This window comes from Bubalus bubalis, chromosome 2, assembly GCF_019923935.1.
Source record: "Bubalus bubalis isolate 160015118507 breed Murrah chromosome 2, NDDB_SH_1, whole genome shotgun sequence".
Lineage (NCBI taxonomy): Eukaryota > Metazoa > Chordata > Mammalia > Artiodactyla > Bovidae > Bubalus > Bubalus bubalis.
The window spans coordinates 94112951-94128615 of record NC_059158.1 but is presented as its reverse complement, the minus strand read 5'-3'; the positions used below and the strand labels follow the sequence as shown (position 1 = coordinate 94128615).

Sequence of the window (15665 nt, the reverse complement as noted above, 5' to 3'; positions counted from 1 at the left end):
ATGGAGGATATATACTCATTTAGAAATAATACTGTATGAAAAATTATGTTGAAGATTCCAACACTTATGTGATTAATTGTAAGCCATGCTTTATGTAGTTGAACATATTTTAAATGGATGTAGTAAAAATCAGATTTAGTGACTGTATTGTCATGCTTATATATAGTCCTAACAAAGTAAGCTATTGGCACTTAGAAAAGGTATGTCCTCAGGTTTTAGAAAATCTCCAAGTTTACAAATATCCTCCAGAACACACTTCTGTTTATAAAGAAGTTGTTCTTTAGACATGTAATGACTTTGTCTATATGCAATAAAATCATAATTAATGCACATTTTGCTACATTTAATGAGTTATGTTACATTAGGGCTATGGTGACATTAATATATTTACTAAGTATGATAATTTTTTCCCTTTCTGAATTATTTCAAGTAAGTTCAAAATAAAGTAACCCAAGTCTTATTGATACACTAGCCTAAGTTTTCAGAAGATTCATTTGATAGCCAAGTATTAGTAACTGGTTTTGTAAACCCTTGTATGCTTTTGAAATGTCTCTCTCAGCAAACCACAAATAACTACTTATTATGGATGTTTTGGATTCCTAGCAAATTGCTAAAATGTCAAATTTAACACTTGTGCATTCCAGAGGATTTTTACAGTTAGTTCTGTCCATATTTGTAATGTGTTTGTATATGTGTAGATATATTTGAATTTTTAAAGATATACAATGAGCATATACTTTTAAATAATTTTGAGTATTTTATATGCTGAGTTCATGTTTTAATGTTGCATTTATTACCTTGTTTTATTTTGATAAAATTGGTAAATGTAATACTTAAAACCATGTATTCAGGAAAACCATGTACACACTATTTCACATTTTTTTAAATCAATTTAAAGATTTAATATAATATATAAGTGTAAATTACATATCAGATCTGGAATGATTATGGTAAGAACTATTTTAATACAGAACTATCACTTAAAAAATCATTACTGAGCATCTATTTAAAATATTTGTGGCCAGTGTTTTTTACTTCTTTTAAGAATTACTTAGCATAATAAGTACTAGAAGAATTAAATCTTAAACTTATATACAGTCTGTGGAACAATTCTTCATTTAAAACAACTGTTTGATTCAAGTTGCTCAGTATAAAAACTGTAAAAGATGACATACCTACTGTAGATATTTTTGCTTGAATTTTCAAATTTTGCAAATAATAGTAGTGAAGTAAATCATTTTATGTTTTATTTTTGTGACATCACAGTGTATGCAATAAGTAAAGTAAAAATAAATACTATCCACAATTCCTAGGCAAATCATAAAGTGTATATGAAGTTCACTGGGGACATTTGCAAGTCATTTTGAATGACTCAATTTTGTGACTGCCTGGGAATAACTACTTTTTAGAAACACACTATGAGTCAACTATCCAAACATTTTTAAAAATGAAAAAAGCTGTTAATACTCATTTGATGTAGAAAACCATTTTCCGGTTTTGGTATTACAGTTCAGTTTTTGAATAGTTATATCTCAAGACATATGACACATTAAGCTAGTTTCAGTGATGATTGATATACCAAGATATTAAAAATGCAATTTATAATTTACAAAGATCTTTATTTTAGTGAAAAATTGAGTTGATATTTATTTAGAACGGGTTTGAACTGCCAAACAGTGGATTCATTAAAATATCTCAGACTATTTTACTAGAATATATCCTTAAACTAGCTTGACTAAATTCAGAAAATTGTCCAAAAAGTTTAATGTTGTGTTTGACCTTAATATCTGTCTACAAATATTTGAAGATATATTCAGCGTTGGCCTGAAACAAATAGACCGCCAGATATTTCTCCAGCAAAGATGGGTTTATTTAGTATCAACAGAGAATTGCAATTCAGTGTCAGCTACCCTGGCAAGCCACAGGCAAGTCCCCACATAGCAAGAGAAGAACACTTTTATAGACTGAACGAGGAAGTCAGGAGTCAATCCTAACTTCAATCCCAGTCTCCCACTTCATCTTCCCACCTACATTCACACATCCATTCTCTATGTCTGCATCTCTATTCAATTCAGTTGCTCGGTTGTGTCCAACATTTTTGTGACCCAATGGACTGCAGCACACCAGCTTCCCTGTCCATCACCAACTCCTGGAGCTTGCTCAAACTCATGTCCATCGAGTCAGTGATGCCATCCAACCATTTCATCCTCTGTTGTCCCCTTCTCCTCCTGCCTTCAATCTTTCCCAGCATCAGGGTCTTTTCCAGTGAGTCAGAAAGCCTGATTCTTTGCATCAGGTGGCCAAAGTATTGGAGCTTCAGCTTCAGCCTCAGTCCTTCCAATGAATATTCAAGACTGATTTCCTTTAGGACTGACTGGTTTAATCTCCTTGAAGTCCAAGGGACTCTCAAGAGTCTTCTCCAACACCACAGTTCAAAAGCATCAAAATGTGACAAAACGTGGTCCATTGGAGAAGGGAATGGCAAACCACTTCAGTATTCTTGCCTTGAGAACCTCATGAACAGTATGAAAAGGCATCCCTATTGCTGCCCTGCAAATTAAGTTCATCTGTACAGTTTTTCTTGATGGTACACACGTACATTAACGTATGATGTTTGTTTTCTTGACTTCACACAGTGTGACAGATTCTAGGTTCATGCACATCTCTACAAACGATGTATAATGTTGTTCTTTTTATGGCTGAGTTATAGCCCATTATGTATATGTACCACATCTTATTTATTCATTCCTCATTTGATGGACATTTAGGTTGCTTCTATGTACCGACTATTATAAATGGTGCTGCAATGAACACGGGTTCATGTGTCTTTTTTTTTTTAATTTTATTTTATTTTTAAACTTTACATAATTGTATTAGTTTTGCCAAATATCAAAATGAATCCACCACAGGTATACATGTGTTCCCCATCTTGAACCCTCCTCCCTCCTCCCTCGCCATTCCCTCCCTCTGGGTCGTCCCAGTGCACCAGTCCCAAGCATCCAGTATCGTGCATCGAACCTGGACTGGCAACTCGTTTCATACATGATCTTTTACATGTTTCAATGCCATTCTCCCAAATCTTCCCACCCTCTCCCTCTCCCACAGAGTCCATAAGACTGTTCTATACATCAGTGTCTCTTTTGCTGTCTCGTACACAGGGTTATTGTTACCATCTTTCTAAATTCCATATATATATGCATTAGTATACTGTATTGGTGTTTTTCTTTCTGGCTTACTTCACTCTGTATAATAGGCTCCAGTTTCATCCACCTCATTAGAACTGATTCAAATGTATTCTTTTTAATGGCTGAGTAATACTCCATTGTGTATATGTACCACTGCTTTCTTATCCATTCATCTGCTGATGGACATCTAGGTTGCTTCCATGTCCTGGCTATTATAAACAGTGCTGTGATGAACATTGGGGTACACGTGTCTCTTTCCCTCCTGGTTTCCTCAGTGTGTATGTCCAGCAGTGGGATTGCTGGATCATAAGGCAGTTCTATTTCCAGTTTTTTAAGGAATCTCCACACTGTTCTCATGTGTCTTTTTAAATTATGATTTTCTCAGGGTGTATGCCCAGTAGTTGGATTTCTGGGTCATAGTGTAGTTCTATTTTTAGTTTTTTAATAATGATTTTTAATAGAAACAAATAGACCTTTGAAATATTGGAGTATCTCTGCTTTTAGCAGTTGTGACTCTAAAGAAGCAGAAGTCAAGTGCATTGAGCATCCTTTCACTATCTCAAAAGGTGACGATGGCAAATACTGTGCTGAGTATGCTATCATCATTTGTTTTGATGATGCTGAGGCAGCGTCTTTAATCTGTGGCTACTTCAGCTCAATGGAATTTAGTTTTCCTTTTTGCAAATGAAAAGTGGTGAATCTGGGATATAGAAGAACCAACACAGTGCTTTTGGACAAGATATTTGGAGGGCCTCTACAAATTTTGTCAATTGAGCCTTAATGATGGAATTAGATTGCTCATCTTAACCAGAAAATTGGTGCAACAATCCACACCAGTGTGAATGTCATAAAACCAGCCAAACAGCAAAGACTTGTCAAAGTACCTAGCCAATAAAATAGATTACTCAAATACCATGAAGTTCAAGAAGAGATCTACTAGGAAGGAATCATCTTTCCTAACTTTAGTCACAGAAAAGACAGTAACCAGTCTACAGGAGAACATTTCAGTCCAGTGTGGACTGTGACTGAAACATTTATATTTATTAGATGAAATTGTATGAAGTCCAGTTGCCAAACTTCATATAGACCATTTGCAAAATACCTGAGAGCAGTAGGTATTTGAATACCTGAGAGTAGTAGAAATAGACTTCCCTGGCTTGTATTTGGACAAATGGGACAAGTGAGGTAGGCTCTGCTTGTGGTCTTATTAATGTTTCCCTACCATATTGATTCATGAAACTTTTTTGGTCAGTAGACCCATGGTTTAATGCATGTACAGTGGCGAGGAGTGGGTATGTTAGAGTCTCAGGTAGGACTGGGTTCTTATTGGTCCAAACTAGAGCTTTCTCTTTTTATCAAACCAATAGTTGGTGCATTTCCAATCTTATTTTTTGCTTTTCAGAGGCCAGTTGCTGGACTCTCTAACCAGTTTTACTAAATTATAATTTGGATAATTTGGAAATACCTTTTGAACCATGACAGATGCTTGGCTGCTGTTGGTCCTTTTAAGGACAACATTCTTTGCAGAAGTATCAGCAAGATCATTCCTCTTAGCTTCAAGAAATTTAAGTTTAGAATATACCAAACTGTTAATAATAGCTAAAGTGGCAGGTAAGATGTTTACATGCAATAATTCCTGACCATCAGGTCCATTATAAATTTTATTTCCACTGGAAATAAGGAGGCCATGTTGCTTCCACAACCTTCCAAAGTTGTGAGCTACTTCAAAAGAGTTTCTACTGTTAGTATAAGTATTGGCAGTTTTGTCCTTGGCTTAGGTTCAAGCTCATGTTAAGAGCATGTAGTTCATCCTGTTGAGCTGAAGTAGCCACAAATTAAAGATGCTGCCTCAGCAACATCAAAACAAATTATGACAGCATACTCAGCACACTATTTGCCATCATCACCTTTAAAATAAAAACCATTGGTGAACCTTGAAAAGTCAACATTATCCAATGGAATTTACTGTAGATCATTATGAGGGGACAGGAGGTGGTGCACCAGTGTTAAGCAGTCATGAGGAGCCTTGTGGGTGATGGAGGGGGAAAAGAGTAGCCAGGTTAAGGTTATTATAACAGAAAAGAGTTCTGTGAAGGGCAGTTAAGAAAAGGGCTTCATAGAAGGTAAGATGAATGCATTCAGGAGAGGATTCAGGAGAACTTCTACTGTATCAGATACAAAAATGTTTAAACAGATCACACAAACATTTTCTTGGTGGCCTTAACCGAATGGACAGTAGTCTGTACAGCATTAAGGCAAGGCGGTATCCTAGTGTCCATGGTCTTGTTGCTAGCTTTAATACTTTATAAGTCGATGATTGGGGTCTGTGTTTTGGGTGAGTAATCCAAAGGTGTTCCCTTCCTTTTCATTTGCAAAAAGGAAAACTAAATCTGATGATTCTCATGCCCAAGGGTCGGTGACTTCATCCAACTCTCCTTTAGGACCTGAAAACTGTGTCTTCCAGTCCATCCCCTAAATTGAATTAAATTGAGTTGGGATTATTTAATTTATTTTTTTACTGTGTATAGTTGCTTTACAATGTTGTGTCAGTTTCTGCTATACAGCAAAATGAATCAACTCTGTGTATACATATGTTCTCTCTTTTATGGATTTCCTTCCCATTTAGGTCACCACAGAGCATTAAGTAGAGTTCCCTATGCTATACATCAGGTTCTCATTAGTTATCTGTTTTAGACATAGTGTATATATGTCAATATATGTATGACAGTACCAATCTCCCAATTCATCCCAGCTTCCCTTTTCCCCCCTAGTGTTCATCCATTTGTTCTGTATGTCTGTGTCTCTATTTCTGCCTTGCAAACAGGTTCATTTGTACCATTTTACAGATTCCACATGTGTGTATTAACATATGATATTTGTTTCTCTCTTTCTGACTTACTTTACTCTGTATGACAAGACTCGAGGCCCATCCACATCCCTACAAATGACCCAGTTTCATTCCTTTTTTATGGCCAAGTAATATTCCATTGTAAGTACCACATCTTCTTTATCCATTCATCTGTGATGGACATTTAGGTTGCTTCCATGACCTGGCTATTATAAATAGTGCTGCAATGAACATTAGGTCCATGTGTTTGTTTTTGTTTGTTTATCTTTTCTCAGGTCACCTGCCCAGTAGAGGGATTACTGGATCATGTAGTAAATCTATTTTTAGTTTTCTAAGGAAGCTCCATACTGTTTTGCATAGTGACTGTATCAATTTACATTCCCACTGACAGTGCTAGAGGGTTCCATTTTCTCTACACCCTTTCCAATGTTTATTGTTTGTAGATTTTTTTATGGTGACCATTTTCACTGGTGTGAGGTGATATCTCATTTTAGTTTTGAATTGCATTTGTCTAATATTCTCTAATAATTACTGATGTTGAGTGTCATTTCATATGCCTCATGCCTTTTTCATAATCATTTACTGGTCTTAATCTTAAAATCATATTTTGCAGAGAGGCAATTTTAGGCTTCTTATAACATTGGAAAGCCTCATAATACCAATCAAAATAAGTATTCCAATCACTTCTGGAAATTTTTAAACCAGTTCAATTTTAAGGAAATGAAGTTTGGGAATTTCAAAAGTTCCCCATCCTTGCCATTGAGATTCTGTTTAAATTGCCTTTGGTCAGCTCTGTCTATTTATTTAGAAATGTACATGAGGAAGGACCCTTGTTTTTAAACATAAAATCAACCAGAGACCCTGTAGATAAAGCACTCTCAAAATATTAATAGTTAAGTGACTGGGATCCCATTTCCTGAGGATTTTCCTCTAGAGCAAAGAAAGTTTTCAAACAATTTAAACAGTTTGAAACACAAATGGTTTAATTCAAAAAGCTTACAAATCAGGCCTTAGACGATAGCTTGGTCCTGACAGAGCTAGACTGAAGGCTTTGGTTTTTTTAGCCAGTCTTCAGAGGACAGCCCCCAAAGGAATAGGCCAAAAGTTGAAAAACCAGAAGTTTCATCTGAAGCAGTCCCGTCCTGAAAGAATTGATCCAAAGGCCATTTTCAGCCAGCTTCAGTTGAAATAGTCTGATCTCAAAATCAGACCAAAGTGTCAAAGGAGTAGTCATATACAGAACAAAACATTAACCAGAAAGACAAAACCTTTAAATGGATCCTGGAGAAAGCTTGCAGGGCGTCAGACGCTAAAGGATGTGAGCTCGAATCCAGGGGAAAGATACACATTCAAACTCCAGGGTTGGCGAGAAATGCAGTGAATGGCAATGGGCTTAATTGTGGGTACCACGCTTATTTGTTCACCAGCCCTGGAGCCATAGGGAGTCTCCTCTGGTTTCTGAAAGAACCACCAGAATTTTGACCTGAAAGAAATAGACTGGCAGTTATTTCTCTAACAGAGATGGGTTTATTCAGGATTAACAGAGAATTGCAATTCAGTCTACAACCATGACCAGCCACAGGCAAGTCCCTGCACGGAAAGGAAGGGGTACACTTTTATAGAGAGAAAAAAGAAGCTGGGAAGGCGGGGACAAAAAGTCCATGGCTTTTCATTGGCTGAGTTGTTGCCATGAAAGAGAGTCAAAAAAAAAAAAAAAGTAAAACTTAATTTTATTGTGGAGTTTAGCCTGTTAACAATGTTGTGATAGTTTCAGGTGGATAACAAAGAGACTCAGTCATACACAGACATGTATCCATTCTCCAGAATGGGAATCTTTCATCTTCCTGTTGGTCTCTGCTGTCAGTGTAGGGTGTGAGAGCTCTCCCTTTTGCTGTCTGACTCTGCTTAATCGAGGTTTCTTTTTATTAATTTTTTTACAAGAGGAATAAATCTAAATATCTCATGTTTCCAAAGAGAAGAAACTAAATATAAAATGTGTTTTATTGAAGGCAATTGTGATGAAAGATCAGGACAATTTGGAATTAAGTTTGAGAATGTCCATCTCTGGAGATGTTGAAATTTTTATATCAATTTGTTTATTTACTTAATATATTTAACTTATTAAATTGTATAATACATTTATATATTATATTTATTTATGGCCATAAATAATAGAATCACAAATGATCATGGTATTTGATATTTAAGTACAATCAATGCTGAATGAAGCAATAATAATGAAAGTCACTCAGTCATGTCCGACTCTTTGCGACTCCATGGAATTCTCTAGGCCAGAATACTGAAGTGGGTAGCCTTTCACTTCTCCAGGGGATCTTCCCAACCCAGGGATGGAACCCAAATCTCCCACATTGCAGATGGTTCTTTACTAGCTGAGCCACAAGCAGTAACCAAATTTATTACATTTTTTTTAAGGCTCTCAGGTTCTGCGATTCTTATGTTTGAATTGATATAAGTATAAATAAAATTCCAGACAGCTGTAACCAACCCTCTCTCTCCTTTGCCCATCCTCCATAAATTAAAAAAATAGTGCAGTGTCATAAAATTATATTCAGAACTTTGAGAAAAATGACTAGCAACTTGTGTTGATGGATCAGCATTAGGGATTTGTTAGCCTGTTTCTCAGCTGTTATGGGTCTAATACTTTGTAAATTGATATAGTTTGAATTTGAGAAATGAGGCCTACATATTTCTGCTTCAGAAAGCAAGTAAATAGGTGTCATTTTGTTTGGTTTTCTATCTAAAGGTTTAAAAATAATATTTAACTAAGAGAAAAAGGGAGAGGGACAGAGAGTCTTTATAACCAAACTAAGGAACCCATTAAGTGATATTAAACACATTACGTTAGCAATTAACATACTTATGTATGCCAAATGCTGTTCTATGTGCTCAGGATATAGCAGTAAACAAAACTAAGCCTCTGCTTCATGAAACTTAGAACAAATAAAATGAGTGACTTAAGTGGACCTTAAGCACCTAAATGTTATAATTTCATTTTCCTAATACACAGAGCTGTAACATATTTTCTAGAATCTTGAAACAGACAGTGTCAGAAATATAGCAGGCATATGGCTATATAAAACTCCATGAAGATACAAAAGCAAATGCATAGATGTATGTTTGCCTGTGTGCATGTGTGTGTAATTGTATCATTGTTTGAAAAGTGTTCAAACTGTATTTCCATGAAATCCAGCAAAAATCACAACCTGGTTTGCAAAAGTCAACAGTAGTCGATGCTATTCTCTAGCTCTAGGCTTTCCTGAAGTAGAGAACACAATACGATCATGATTAATCAGGTATTGACTCTATTCCATTATATGCAAAACAAATAGGAGGAACAAAAACCCAACTTTGGGGACATTTTTCAAGTAATAAGGGGGAAAATATCTAGGTATGGAGCCAAGAACATAGGTTTAAGATCTGACTCTGGCTTCTTATTGGATCTTGGGTTTAAGCCATTAATTTTCTAAGCCTCAATTTCCATTTACTGATGAACTCAGGTTGTGGTTGTTCTGTCGTTCAGTCATGTCTGACTCTTTGCAACTCCATGGACTGCAGCACGCCAGGCTTAACAGTCCTTCACTGTTTCCCAGAGTTTGCTCAAACTCATGTCTGTTGAGTCGATGATGCCATCCAACTATCCCACCTTCTGTCACCCCCTTCTCCTCCTGCCCTCAATCTTTTCCAGCTGCAGGCTCTTGGCATCAGGTGGCCAAAGTATTGGAGGTTCAACTTCAGCAACAGTCCTTCCAATGAATATGCAGGTTTGATTTCCTTTAGGATTGACTGGATTCATCTCCTTGCTGTTCAAGGGACTCTTTAAGAGTCTTCTTCAGCACCACAGTTAAAAAACATCAATTGCTAAGTGCTCAGCCTTCTTTACGGTCCGAATCTCACATCAATGCATGACTACTGGAAAAACCATATCTTTGACTATATGGACCTTTGTCAGCAAAGTGATGTCTCTGCGTTTTAATATGTAAGTATGCCATAGCTTTTCTTTCAAGGAACAAGCATCTTTTAATTTCATGGCTGAAGTGACCTTGGTCAGTGATTTTGGAGCCCAAGAAAATAAAGTCTGTCACTGTTTCCATTTTTCCCCCCATCTATTTGCCGTGTAGTAGCAGTGGCCACAGGACTGGAAAAGGTCAGTTTTCATTCCAATCCCAAAGAAAGGCAATGCCAAAGAATGCTCAAACTACCACACAATTGCACTCATCTCACACGCTAGTAAAATAATGCTCAAAATTCTCCAAGCCAGGCTTCAGCAATATGTGAACTGTGAACTTCCTGATGTTCAAGCTGGCTTTAGAAAAGGCAGAGGAACCAGAGATCAAATTGCCAACATCCGCTGGATCATCGAAAAAGCAAGAGACTTCCAGAAAAGCATCTATATCTGCTTTATTGACTATGCCAAAGCCTTTGACTATGTGGATCACAATAAACTGTGGAAAATTCTGAAAGACATGGGCATACCAGACCACCTGATCTGCCTCTTGAGAAATCTGTATGCAGGTCAGGAAGCAACAGTTAGAACTGGACATGGAACAACAGACTGGTTCCAAATAGGAAAAGGAGTATGTCAAGGCTGTATATTGTCACCCTGTTTATTTAACTTATATGCAGAGTACATCATGACAAACGCTGGACTGGAAGAAGCACAAACTGGAATCAAGATTGCTGGGAGAAATATCAGTAACCTCAGATATGCAGATGACACCACCCTTTTGGCAGAAAGTGAAGAGGAACTACAAAGCCTCTTGATGAAAGTGAAAGTGGAGAGTGAAAAAGTTGGCTTAAAGTTCAACATTCAGAAAATGAAGATCATGGCATCCGGTCCCACCACTTCATGGGAAATAGATGGGGAAACAGTGTCAGACTTTATTTTTCTGGGCTCCAAAATCACTACAGATGGTGACTGCAGCCATGAAATTAAAAGATGCTTACTCCTTGGAGGGAAAGTTATGACCAACCTAGATAGCATATTCAAAAGCAGAGACATTACTTTGCCAACAAAGGTCCATCTAGTCAAGGCTATGGTTTTTCCTGTGGTCATGTATGGATGTGAGAGTTGGACTGTGAAGAAGGCTGAGCGCCGAATAATTGATGCTTTTGAATTGTGGTGTTGGAGAAGACTCTTGAGAGTCCCTTGGCCTGCAAGGAGATCCAACCAGTCCATTCTGAAGGAGATCAGCCCTGGGATTTCTTTGGAAGGACTGATGCTAAAGCTAAAACTCCAGTACTTTGGCCATGTCATGCGAAGAGTTGACTCATTGGAAAAAACTCTGATGCTGGGAGGGATTGGGGGCAGGTGGAGAAGGGGACAACAGAGGATGAGATGGCTGGATGGAATCACTGACTTGATGGACGTGGGTCTCAGTGAACTCCGGGTGTTGGTGATGGACAGGGAGGCCTGGCGTGCTGCGATTCATGGGGTCGCAAAGAGTCGGACATGACTGAGCGACTAATCTGATCTGATCTGAATGGAGGTGATGGAATTCCAGTTGAGCTATTTCAAATTCTGAAAGATGATGCTGTGAAAGTGCTGCACTCAATATGCCACCAAATTTGGAAAACTCAACAGTGGCCACAGGACTGGAAAAAGTCAGCTTTCATTCTAATCCCAAAGAAAGGCAGTGCCAAAGAATGCTCAGACTACTGCACAATTGTACTCATCTCACACGCTAGTAAAGTGATGCTCAAAATTCTCCAAGCCAGGCTTCAGCAGTACGTGAACTGTGAACTTCCAGATGTTCAAGCTGGTTTTAGAAAAGGCAGAGGAACCAGGGATCAAATTGCCAACATCTGCTGGATCATGGAATAAGCAAGAGAGTTCCAGAAAAACATCTATATCTGCTTTATTGACTATGCCAAAGCCTTTGACTATGTGGATCACAATAAACTGGAAAATTCTTCAAGAGATGGGCATACCAGACCACCTGACCTGCCTCTTGAGAAATCTGTATGCAGGTCAGGAAGCAACAGTTAGAACTGGACATGGAACAACAGACTGTTTCCAAATAGGAAAAGGAGGACGTCAAGGCTGTATATTGTCACTCTGCTTATTTAACTTATATGCAGAGTACATCATGAGAAATGCTGGGCTGGAAGAAGCACAAGCTGGAATCAAGATTGCCGGGAGAAATATCAATAACCTCAGATATGCACCCTTAGGGCAGAAGGTGAAGAGGAACTAAAAAGCCTCTTGATGAAAGTGAAAGTGGAGAGTGAAATAGTTGACTTAAAGCTCAACGTTCAGAAAACGAAGATCATGGCATCTGGTCCCATCACATCATGGGAAATAGATGGGGAAACAGTGGAAACAGTATCAGACTTTATTTTTTGGGGCTCCAAAATCACTGTAGATGGTGATTGCAGCCATGAAATTAAAAGACGCTTACTCCTTGGAAGGAAAGTTATGACCAACCTAGATAGCATGTTCAAAAGCAGAGATATTACTTTGCCAACAAAGGTCCATCTAGTCAATGCTATGGTTTTTCCTGTGGTCATGTATGGATGTGAGAGTTGGACTGTAAAGAAAGTTGGGTGTCGAAGAATTGATGCTTTTGAACTGTAGTGTTAGAGAAGACTCTTGAGAGTCCCTTTGTGCAAGGAGGTTCCACCAATCCATCTTAAAGGAGATTAATCCTGGGTGTTCATTAGAAGGACTGATGCTAAAGCTGAAACTGCAGTACTTTGGCCATCTCATGTGAAGAGTTGACTCATTGGAAAAGACTCTGATGCTGGGAGGGATTGGAGGCAGGAGGAGAAGGGGATGACAGAGGATGAGATGGCTGGATGGCATCACCAACTCGATGGACATCAGTTTGAGTGAACTCCGGGTGTTGGTGATGGACAGAGAGTCCTGGTGTGCTTCAGTTCATGGGGTCGCAAAGAGTTGGACACGACTGAGCAACTGAACTGAACTGAATGGGACCACATACCATGATCTTCGTTTCTTGAATGTTGAATTTTAATCCAGGCAGCTTTTTCACTGTCCTCTTTCACCTTTTTCAAGAGGCTCAAGTAATCAAGTAATTAACCCACCAATCCCTGTCATTTAGCTAATATAGGCTTAGCCTTGAGAACAAGAAAATGGATATAATATCACTAACTATAAAAAGTAAAAAGAATATATTTACATAAACAATAAATTATAATATTGTATGGAAACATCAAAAATGATGAAGGATAAAATTGTGCTGAGTTCCTAGTGTAATTTTTATATTCATTATCATTCTATAGAATTCTTTCATACCCTGGCCTTGTTTTTTTTTTACTAAGCAAGGAAACTTTTTAAGCTACTGGCTTCTCTCTTTACTCTGCCACTCTTTTTGAATAAGAAATTAACAGTAATTATTGGGTGAATATTTATAAAATAGCTGTAGGCAATTAAAACAAAATGTTAAGGTTCTTTAGCATTTACTTGTATTCAGACATTTAATAGCACTTCAAGTTCTGATATTGAGTTATTTGAAGGTTATAATGCAGCTGGCATTTAAATATATTTCATCAGGGGAAAAATGAGAAAATAGGAAATTTATTTCAGCTATTTATATCTCAGACCGAATAGCTGCTTCTTATGTATGCATACTTGCTGATAAACAGAAAAAGAGTCTGGCACACTTGCATTATTAGTGCAAAGAAGCTGTAGCATACAAATTTTGAATAAGATTCTTTCAAAGAACAAAGACTTTATTTACTTTATCACACAGAAGTAAACCATAGTATATATATATTTTTATGTGGTCAATCTCATAAGTATACCTGTCCATTTATATGGATTGCCTTTCCCATGAATTAAAATACAATAAATGTAGCATTGACTGCACAAGGAGACATAGAAATGAGAATATTAATTGGATTTCTGATCTCTGTTCCATATCTTTTCTATTTGAGAATTGCTACAACTTTCATATGCTGGCAAAATTTTTGCCTGTGAAGATAATAATAATAATTTCTCTAATACTTTGATTTATGTAATGTGTTCATGTGTAGAATTAATTTCACTTCCCCAGTTAGAAGTAGTGTGTAAGTACTCTGTGTGTTTGTATATGCATGTAAATATGTGTACATATATTTGTATATTAGAAGAAGTTAGAGATAACAAGTACTGTTACTTTCCTTTCAAATAAGAAATAACTTTTCTTTCAAGTAAGAAAATTGAGTAAAACATATCTAGGTATGTTTCCAGGGACACATTTGTATACTACTGTAGGCAAAAAGCATGCTGCATAATTCCATTTACACCTGAACTACCCCTTAACAGTTTCCTTATTTAATTTTCTAACACACTTTGAACCTTTAAAAATTATAGTAAAATATATAAAACATAAAGTTGACCATCTTAACTATTTTTAAATATATAGTTCAATAGTATTAATTATGAAGGCAGTCAGATGTGCCATATTTAAATATACCACTTTGGCATGAAGATTATTTTGAGCTAAAGGCAATTGAGGATAAAGAGACACGGGAAAAGCTCTCTTCTCTCCCTCATCTGCCCCAAAGAAAAGCAGGTTTCCCTTTTGACCGTGTGGTGCCCCTGTCTCTCGAGCAAGAAAGGGAACACCAGCTTTTATCACTCATGATGGAGATGGCACTGAGATGACTCTGCATAAACTCAACCTTATTAAATAACCCTCATCTTCCAGTAGTTCCCCCCATGTATTTGTCTTCCCACGTTTCATCATCCCTTCAAGCTCAAATACTTTTTCCTTTGTCTTTTTTCCCTTTGTTAAAATGACATCTTAGGTCTCTGAGTCTAACCACTTCTTTTCAGTGGTCTTCTTTTATTTCTAAAAGACCTCCATATACATAAAAACTAAAACATTAACATCAAAATAAAACTTAGATGCCTTTTCCCAAGTTATTCTTTTGTCGGTTTAATTTGCAGTCCTGGTTTATTAACCCAAGAGGAAAAATCCAAAATTTTTCACTAGCCTACAAATATATTCACACTGTTGTGGGGCCAAACTCCAGAACTCTTTTTGTCATGCAGAATTGAAGCTCTGTACCCATTAAACAGCTCCATATTCTCCACTATCCCTGGACACTGACAATCATCATTCTAATCTCTGTCTCTCTGAATTTGGGTATGCTTTATATATAGTTGAAATCATACATCATTTGTCCTTTGACTGACTGACTTGGCATAATGTCCTCAAGGTTCATCCATATAGCAGCTGCTGCTACTATTGCTAAGTCGCTTCAATCGTGTCCGACCCTGTGCGACCCCATAGACGGCAACCCACCAGGCTCCCCCGTCCCTGGGATTCTCCAGGCAAGAACACTGGAGTGGGGTGCCATTTCCTTTTCCAATGCATGAAAGTGAAAAGTGAAAGTGAAGTCGCTCAGTCGTGTCCCTGTCCGACTCTTAGCGACCCTACGGACTGCAGCTTACCAGGCTCCTCCATCCATGGGAGTTTCCAGACAAGAGTACTAGAGTGGGTTGCCATTGCCTTCTCCCACCATATAGCAGCATATGTCAGAAATTCCTAACTTTTTTTAAGGTAAATAATATTCCACTATTATGTATATACCACTTTTGTTTATCCAATAATCTGTTGAAGACACTTGGTTTGCTTCTGCCTTTTGGCTACTGTGAATTATCC

At 37.4% G+C, this 15665-nt stretch overlaps 1 protein-coding gene and 1 pseudogene across 3 annotated transcripts in view; both read left to right on the top strand.

Annotated features, from left to right (window-relative positions):
- The window catches only part of GALNT13 (polypeptide N-acetylgalactosaminyltransferase 13), a 962305-nt gene that overhangs the window by 583287 nt on the left and 363353 nt on the right, over nucleotides 1-15665 (top strand). The gene's annotated exons all lie outside the window — the stretch shown is intronic.
- Nucleotides 4661-15665, top strand: part of LOC102412055 — a 30096-nt pseudogene continuing 19091 nt past the window's right edge.